The 9826-nt window shown below is 26.7% G+C and overlaps 1 pseudogene across 1 annotated transcript; it reads left to right on the forward strand.

Moving 5' to 3' along the window:
- The first annotated feature begins 500 nt into the window (after positions 1-500).
- LOC111299715 (protein LIGHT-DEPENDENT SHORT HYPOCOTYLS 10 pseudogene) lies at positions 501-4731 on the forward strand (annotated as a pseudogene). The gene is made up of 2 exons (XR_016329914.1): positions 501-1264; positions 4397-4731. The product of XR_016329914.1 is annotated as a protein LIGHT-DEPENDENT SHORT HYPOCOTYLS 10 pseudogene (transcript).
- Positions 4732-9826: the final 5095 nt, after the last annotated feature.

Genomic DNA, 9826 nt, shown 5'->3' on the forward strand with positions numbered 1-9826 from the left:
TTATCTCATCTAATAAGATTATTATTTTAGACTATATTAAAATTTTTTTTATATTTAATACATTATTAATGTATAATTTTTATAAAACTATTAGTGAATCATATAATGGCATCTCATAAAAAATAATTTAAAATTTTTAAAAATCTAAGAAGAAAATACGCTTAATCCTAAAATTATATTTCAAATTAATTTTTATGGGATATCATATTATGTGATTGACTAATAGTATATAATATTTTTACTGATAGTACATTAAATATAGATATTTAAAAAATTAAAAATAAATATAACAAAAAATACATGATAACATTTTAATCCTGTTTATAAAACAAAACTCTAATATTTGATGAAATAATAAATTTTGATTTGTTACGGGTGGGAGCTTATTTGTAGAAACTGTAGAGAAATCATAAAGAGGATCAGGGGTTAATGGTAATTCTAAAAAACATGATAAGAGCTTTATGTTGACAAATAACATACAATTATTGTATGGATTGATTGGGGAAATATAGAGCTAATTATACAGTACTATTTTCGAAAAGGAGAACATACAAATCAAAGACGAAGAAAAAGAGGAATAGAAAGCAACTTCATGTTCCTCCACTCCCTTGCTTCTCCTATTCCTTTCACCTCCCCCCTCTCCCCCCCCTCTTATAATTTCTTGCCTTATTTAGCAAAAGATAATTAATCTGCATCGATCTCAACGCTATGTCGAGTGAAAGAGGGAAGGATATATTAGAAGGATCATCAAGGATTAATCCCGGCGATCAGCAGCAACCACCAACACCTAGCCGTTATGAGTCACAGAAGAGAAGGGACTGGAATACTTTTGGGCAGTACTTGAAGAATCAGAGGCCCTCAGTTCCTCTTTCACAGTGCAATTGTAAGCATGTGCTAGACTTCCTTCGATATCTGGATCAGTTTGGCAAGACCAAGGTTCACCTACAGGGATGTATGTTCTATGGACAGCCTGAGCCGTCTGCTCCTTGCACTTGCCCCCTTAGGCAAGCTTGGGGCAGCCTTGATGCTCTTATTGGGAGGCTTCGAGCTGCCTATGAAGAAAATGGAGGGTTACCTGAGACCAACCCTTTCGCCAGCAGTGCTATTCGAGTTTATCTCAGAGAAGTCAGGGAGAGTCAAGCCAAGGCAAGGGGGATCCCTTATAAGAAGAAAAAGAAGAAGCCGAATCAAGGCAAGGGAAGTGATGAATCCAGCTCTACCATTCACTTCTCTTGATTCATTTGCCTTCTTTGGATCATATATGGTAATAATTTTAGCCTCTCAATTTGCTTAATTTCTATAACTACTTTCACTTTAAAATGCTAGATCTAGCAGTGCTTTGGTAATTATTTTAGCTTCTCAATGTGATTTAAATTTTGAACTTTCAATAACAGCCCATATTCTTTTGACTTCCATTGAAATTTTACAACTTTCAGCAACCCTAATTTGCCTAAATAGTGACATGATAAATAAAGACATTGGGGTGATGTAAGTTCCGGAGATGTTTAGATAGTAGCTTTTACTAGCTATCTTTTACTCTTTGGTGACATTCAATGCGATGGGGAGAATATTGTGTGTATCTCTCGAAACTACAAAGCTGCTCCTATTGTGGGGAAGATCTCTCTCCCTCTCTCTCTTGTTCTCACTCAAACCGACAAGAAGTTAAAATTATGCAAAATTAGACACTATAATAGTTGCTGAATTTAATATTTGTTTCTTCATGGCAACTTTTCCTTGATTTAGCCCTTTTTGAGATTCTGCAGATTTTGTCCCCCATGAATGGTCAAGTGAGATATCATATACTTTTCCTTTTTTTTTTTTTTTAGTAAGAACGGATTTTCTGGTTTTAATCGGTACATTCTCTTTTTAATTAATTGAAGTAAATTTATTTACATTGAATTTAATGAATTTATTAAAAATTATTTTCTTATAATCTTCTTACAAATTTAAATTTAAATAATAATAAAAAAGAATACATTCTATTTATGACTTGAAGTAATATCCATGGATAGTTTATCATTTTTGCAAATATAAAATATACGAATAATTAAAAGCAAACAACTAATCAATGTTTAAGGAAAATTAAGATATCAGCTTGGATTATATTTTAGTGTTTAATCAAAATTTTGTGTGGCTTTTGCTCAATTCAATTAACATAATTGGGAATCCTTTATGATGCAAGCGGAAGCCTAATGCCTGACTAATTATAAATTAGCAATTGTTTTGTTTAACGATAAGAATAACAACAATTAAAGTAATGCCCCACTGGTTTTGATTTTTTCTTAGTGCAGATGCAAGGCTAGTTTTGAGATTTTGCATCTGCATTCATTAATATATTTTGCCCTTTGTACCTTTAATAGATTGCATGTTGTCCAATGTCAGATTTTGTGGGACAGTAAGTTTATTCCATCTGCAATATATATACTTTGTTTTACAGATTAAAGATTACGTTGGTGCTAAAGTTTCGTTTGATTGTTTAGATGGCTGAAGCTGTGGACATTAAAAGTAAATTTGATCATTAGTGTAATTGATTCATGTCTGATTTATATTAAATATGTGTTTCAAAATTATTGTGTCAAACTCATGTTAAATATTAACATATAAAATATAAAATATATATTTTTTATTTTTATTAAATTTAAATATACTTTTTGTTAAAATTTTAAATTGCATCATTTTTATATTTTGTTATCGTTTTTGTATAATATCATTTTGTTATGTTTAAAATTATTAGGTCTAATTAAAAAAATAATTTCTTTAAAAAGATATATTCACTTGTATTTTTATGTTTTTATTTTTTTATTTAAGACCTTTCAGTATTCGATAGTTACTTTGGACCCCGAATAATCTAAAGGCAAGTTGGGTTGGACCCAATAAAGGGGTCAAGCTCTCTTAGCTCTTATCTTCTTTATTCACAAGACTTGAAACTGATACTTTACTTAAAGAGAATCGAATTTTTTATCATTCAAACCAACAAACGTTAGTTTTATATTTTTATTTTGCACTTAAAACTTTTACCACCTAATGTCTTCCTGTCGTTCTTCTTGAATCTGATCATCTCTTCTCCATCAAATGTATATTCTTATATCAAATTGTTTGAACATTATTAATTTTTATGAATTTTAAGAAAACAAAATTTTTATTTTAGTGTATTTAATATTAAAAGTTAAAATTTTTTTATAAAATTAAAGTTTCATAATTTTTAATATAAAAAAGTAAAAAAATAATAAAATATAATTTTAAAATATAAAAAAATAAAAGTTTTATAGGTTTAAAAAAATGGCATAATTTTGGGATAGTTAAAAAAAACACGATAGATAAAAAGAAAATAGGACTGAAGAAGTGATACTTATATTCTTCTCTAATTGGGAATTGTTAATATGATTTGTATTTTGGCTAAGGCCATTTATATGGAACAGAAACATATATGCTTCCAATGAAGGCAGGGTTCTGTCTTCACTTTTTCTATATCTACTTATATGTAAATATATGCCAAAATGTTGCCACGTTCTCATATGAGAAAAATGTGAAGTGGTATGATTCATTGCCTTTAATTGTTGTCCATTACTACAGAAAATTGACTGACTGACCAACAAGAATAGACGAGAGAAAATGTGCCAAAACCATCAAAATTCAACAAGCAGATTAAAATTCCTCAGACTCAATCAGTAAGCACATTGATTAGGTTTCGTTAGGGGTTCCACAGCTATGTATGCCACTTTTCAACTTGGAAATTTCAGTTTATTTTTCAACCAGGACAAATTTTACACCAACCTTTTCTGTCTAAGGAGCCTATTATGCGGCTACTTTTCTAATGTCATTCACATCCCGTATATACATGCTAGATTCCTAGTTTTTGGAGAAAATATCTTTGCATGATCAATTAGTTTATCTATGTTGCTGTAACTAGCTCTTTATATTTGCAATTTTACTTCGAGTCACACCGTTAATCTTTTTCATCATCTTTATGGTCTTTTACATTACATGTGAGTTGAGACAAAAGATGTGCATTCTTTGTGGCTTTTCTCCCTCTTATCCACTCCTCTCAAATATTAAGATCTGAGTCTAAAACCTCTGACTTTATTAACGAAGAATATACCATTAATTAGAGATGTGTAGGATTTAATTTGTTAATGAGTTCAGTCAAACTTGAACATGCATTGTACTTTGCAAGTATATATTATTTTGTTGGGTGCATCCTAGTTAATTATTTGTTAATTTTGCAAGTATACCTATAACTTAGCATTTTGGTTCTTGAGATTATAGGAGACTTTATTTTCATTTTCCATAAAAAAATATACAATACATGCGCAATCATATGCGTACATATATTCATATATATATATATATATATATATCAAAAGCTGTGCGAAGCTGATTGTGTAGTTTCATGCAGGATTACATTAGCGATCACAAAAGAATCAAATTGAAGAGGATTGTTAAAAATATAAAATCAATTGAAGATTCATCAGCTCAATTTGGGGTTAATTTCCAGGTTTTTGTACTTGCTGCCAATAGCTATAAATATGATCATGGGAGTTGGTGTACAGAACTACGTACTGTCGTGGCGTGCTGCTTATTTGAATTCTGGTTATTTTGTCAGTTCTTACATTTTATATATATATAGACCAGGAATGTCCATTTTATGCTTAAACGTCCAACTCGAAATATTCACATTATATATCAGCACTTTACTCATAACTATATGCATGTTTGGTATTTCGTGGTTAATTGTTAGCTTCTTTAAGTTTCCTGTAGTGTTGCCATTGATTTTATTAAAGCTGTCATGCCTATATATCTTCATCGACAGCAAATCCCCCCACCCCACCACTTTCAGATGTAATTAGTATAACTGCTACGCCCATTTAGACATTGCAATACTTTTTCAGCTACTTCCTTCACAAAAACAAACCAAAAACTTCAGCTATTCATCCCCAAAAGTTGAAGGTCCTGCATGCCTTATATATTACACCGGACATACATGCAACATTATTCATCTTACTGATCATATTCTGTCCTGAAGATTGTGCCTTTTTAAAATCTATAAGTGCAAACATATTTTCAGGCAGGGTAAATTATGAATTCATAAAAAAAATATAACTTCCTAAACCAATGTAGTTTTTTTGTTGATGCTGGTGACGGGTTCGACCTGGATGGTAAAGCCTTGAAATTATAAGAGATTGAAGATCAATCAAGGATAAAGGTCGGAGGTTTTTTCAATGTTTGTGCTACAACTCTCAAGTCAGTACTTTAAATAGAGAGAAAGAGGAGAAATCTGAAGAGAAAATATCTAGAATTGATTGCCCATACTTGAGATGAAAGGGGTTATTTATACTTTAGGTGTGAGATGTCTGGATCTTAGTGATCCAAATTCTCAAAGTTAAGTTTAGGGTTGACGGTGTCGATTGACTTAACATAACAAGGAAAGTCAAATAGGAGAATGGCAAGTTAACGTATTCATATGCTGGAAGGCGGAATGTATAGCTGGTTGAGTTGATGTGGATTTTGAGAATTAAAGTCAATCTGCCACGTCAACTTTACTTAATGACCAAAATGACTTTGGAGAGTTAATGTGGACTTCGAGAATTGAGGTCAGTTAATTTATCACGTCAACTTAAATCTAATGATCAAAATGATCTCGAATTGATGATGAGTCACTCTCTTATTAAAAAAGAAAACCATTATATCATTTTAATCATAAAATACTCATAACAATTGACAATTTAATAAAATTTTTTAAGTTTCACTGTTTTAAATTCATTTAAAAATAATTCATCTATAAAATTTTAGTAACAAGATATCTATCAATTCAGATTTTAATTTTAATTTTAATTTAATCACTTTTAATGTCTAACCTTAATAAACTTTACCAAAAGATCTTAATGAAGTTTTGCCCCTTCTTGTATACTTTTAACGTCAAAATTAACTTGTATGAATGGTTTGCATATTTGAATAAAATACTTCCACGGTTCCTAAATTTTGAGGTGAATATCATTTTGATACTCATACTTTAAAATTAACATATTAATCCCGATATATCATGGTCATAAAGAAATGTCATATTTCGTCAACCAAATCATTAATGTAGCCGTTAAATGCCAGCTGTAAAATCATTATTCAAGTTAAAAGATAAAATTACAAAAAAGGGTGATAAAATTTTTTCACTTGTTTACAATTATGATGATAAGTATTTAGTAAGAAAAAATACTAATGATTTTGATAATTATAAGAAAAAAATTACTTTTTTATATTCAATTTTGTTAGTAAATATTTTTTAAGTTCAGTTTTAGAATAAAAAAAAGTGTATATCTTGAAAATAAAAATTACCTTTTTTTTTTCAAATTTTTTTGTTAATTGTTTTAAACATTGTAAAGCATGAATAAACATAGTAAAAATAAAATAAACACAAAAAATTTTTGCAAGTTGTTTAAGTCTTGATATAATTTTCAGCATGAAGATAAAATTTAGAATGATGATAAAATTTTTAAGTTTAAAAGATAAATGGATAAAGCGGATCGAATGGAAACCCGAACAAATTCAAAAGATTGTAAACCGATCTTAAATTTTGCATAATTTTATTCTTTGTCTTTTAATACCTACTTAATTTGACTATAATTAAAAACGTAACACAAAACATGAGTACTTTAATAACTTTAAAAGACAATAAAAATATAATTTATTTTCTTTACTTTTAATTTCTAAATTTTATATTATGTATAAAAGTAATATTTTATTGTATAATTAAAGTCAATTTTACAATTAGATTATACATCATCATAAAATATTTTATTTTATATTTGTCATTTATTTTACAATATTTAAGTGAATTGTCAAAAGTCAAGTTTTTTTAGTTATAAAATATCAATATAAATTTTTAATTGAAATATTATAATTTTCATACTATCACTTATTAATAAATAAGATAAATTTAATTATTTGAATTACAACTAGAGATGTTCATGAACGATTAATCTTGTATGATATTTTTAAAGCCTCACTTTAAGTCTAGCTTGACCAATATGTTACAAACTTGAATAGGCATTTTCTACTATTAAAATTTAAAATATTAAATATATTTTACATTAGTATTTTTAATATTTTTAAATATTCTTTTAAATGCAAATTAAATAAGAATATTTTTAATAAAATAATAACTTAGACTGGTTTGAACTTAGACCTTAAAACTCATGCCCAAAACTCACTTAGAATTCAACTTAACTTGTGGATCTAGTTGACAACTTAATTTATTGGTACGTCTATTTTTAATTTAACAAATTTTTTTTGAAAAATATAAAAAATATTAATTGATTTAGAAGTTAGCATCAAATTACGAAAATATATTTTCTTATAGAGGTATTTTAGTAATTTTACATTTTTCAGGTAATGCTATGATTTCAAATGCACCAAAAATCATGAAATATTATAAAATTAAGACCTGAAAAGTTTCATGAAAATCTGAGCTCGAGAAGGACAAATTACAAAAATACTTTTATAAGGGTATTTTGATAATTTTACACTTCCTCGGATATGGCTGTGATATCAAATGCACCAAAAATCATAAAATATTATGAAAGTAAGATTTAAAAAATTTCATGAAAATCAGAGTTCGAGAAAGCCAAATTATGAAAATACCTTTATAAGGGTATTTTGATAATTTCACACATTTCCTTGTACAATAAAAATTTTAGTGTTTTAAAAATCACTAAATTTAATTTAAAACCACATTGATTTCACTAAGGTTGTGAATTTTGAGGCTCGACCCCAATTCTATACATTTTGATTGGGTTTTGTATAATTTTAACCAGAATTGACTTTAGGTGTTTACCCATTTTATTTATTCTTTATTTTTTATACAATAATGTTAAAAAATATCATCCATATAAATCCCATGTGAAAGAGTTTGAAAGTAACCATACAAAATTTTTTTTATTTGTTTATTAGGCCTAAATATAGATACATTTTATGAGCTCTTTAAAAGGTCTTTTTGTTGGTTTCAAATAGGCTTTGTTCAACTATGCTAAAATGTTCTTAACAAAATTTGGTGTCTATAACAGTACCAATTAATTATGTGTTATCTTTTAATATTAACTGAAATGATCTTAATTTTTTGTATTTAAAATTTAATGTCCTTAATTTTTTTAAAAAACATATTTTCAATTTTTAGTATGCTTGAATAAATATGAACCTTATATTGAAAAATTCTTAAAAATATTTCAATACTTTGTTAATATTAAAAGGAACTATCTCACCTAAAAAATTTTTAAGAATCACTATTCGAAATTCTCAAAAATCCTATATTCGGTGATTTAGATTTATTTTCATAAAATATGATATCTATAATTTTAAAAACAAATAGTATTTCCTAAAACTCATTTCTATGCAATTAAAAAAAGCAAGAAATCTTTATCATAAATTAATCTAAATGCTCCAATACATTGATGACATTTAAGATAAATTTTTTTACCTAAAGATTCTTAAAAAATCACTATTCAGATTTCTTTAAGATCTCATCCTTAGAGATTTTTTGTTTATTTTTAAAAATGATTAAAAGTCATATAATAATATAATTATCTACAAATATATTTATTTCCTAAAAAACACACTCTTATTTATTAAGAAAATTGTTCAAATTATAGAATGGAAATTTTTAATATTGAAAAGAAACTTCCAAATATTTCAATATTTTGGCAATTTTTATAAGATTTTTCTCACCTAAGGATTTTTCAAGAATCACTACTTGAATTTCTCAAAGTCTCATCATAAAAAATTTTATTTACACATAAAATCATGTAATGCAAGACAATAAAGCAAAATATACATCCAAAATATATATATAATTACTTATGATTATGTTATTCATTTTAATTAATATTAATCTCTTTAACTATTTCACAATTATTACCAAAAAGTTTTGAAAGAAACAAAGTAAACAAAATCTTTTATTGAAAATTTCTCTAGATACCCCAATACTCTTGTGGTATTTTAGAATAATTTTTTCACATAGAGATCTCTTAGGAATCTCTTATCAGACTTTCTTAGAATCCCACATCGAAAATTTTATTTGCATTTAAAATTATGTAATGCAAACAATAAAATAGAATATGCATGCGAAAAATAAAATACTTATTATGTTATACATTTTGTTATTCATTTTAATTAATATTTAGTCTCTTTAGCTATTTCACAATTATTACTAAAAATTTTTTGAAGGAACAAAGCAAACAAAATCTTTTATTGAAAATTTCTCTAGATACCCCGATACTTTGGTCGTATTTTAGAATAATTTTCTCACCTAGGTATCTCTTAAGAATTTCTACTTAGACTTCCTTAAAATCTCATCATCGGAAATTTCGTTTACTTTTTTTTGTTTAATTTAATTTTAATTTTAATTTTTAATTAGTATTATTATTTTTAATGAACTAAATTGTTTTTTGAATGATAAAATTAATTAATCACAATATTCATGTATTATTATAGTAATCTGATTACTTAAAGAGTAATTATACATTATTTTATTATCATCTAATATGTTTTTAGGAAAATAGATGAATGAAAGTTTTTTATATTGAATATTTTTCTAAATACTCTATTACTTTGATAGTATTTTTAGAAAAATATTTTCACCTAGAGATTTTAAGGAAGTCTAAAGGAATTACTACTTGGACTTTCTTAAAATCTCATCCTCAGAATTTTTTCATTTAATTATTACTACTATTATATTCTTTACTTTTTATCATAAATCTAAACAAATTAGAATATGAAGCATTAAATTGCATCAAATTAAAATAGGCATAAGTATCTAATTACTCCAAAAAAAGTTTAAATG

The sequence above is a fragment of the Durio zibethinus genome, chromosome 18, assembly GCF_047325235.1.
Source record: "Durio zibethinus cultivar Kanyao isolate XHJ-2024 chromosome 18, ASM4732523v1, whole genome shotgun sequence".
NCBI classification, from domain to species: Eukaryota; Viridiplantae; Streptophyta; class Magnoliopsida; order Malvales; family Malvaceae; genus Durio; species Durio zibethinus.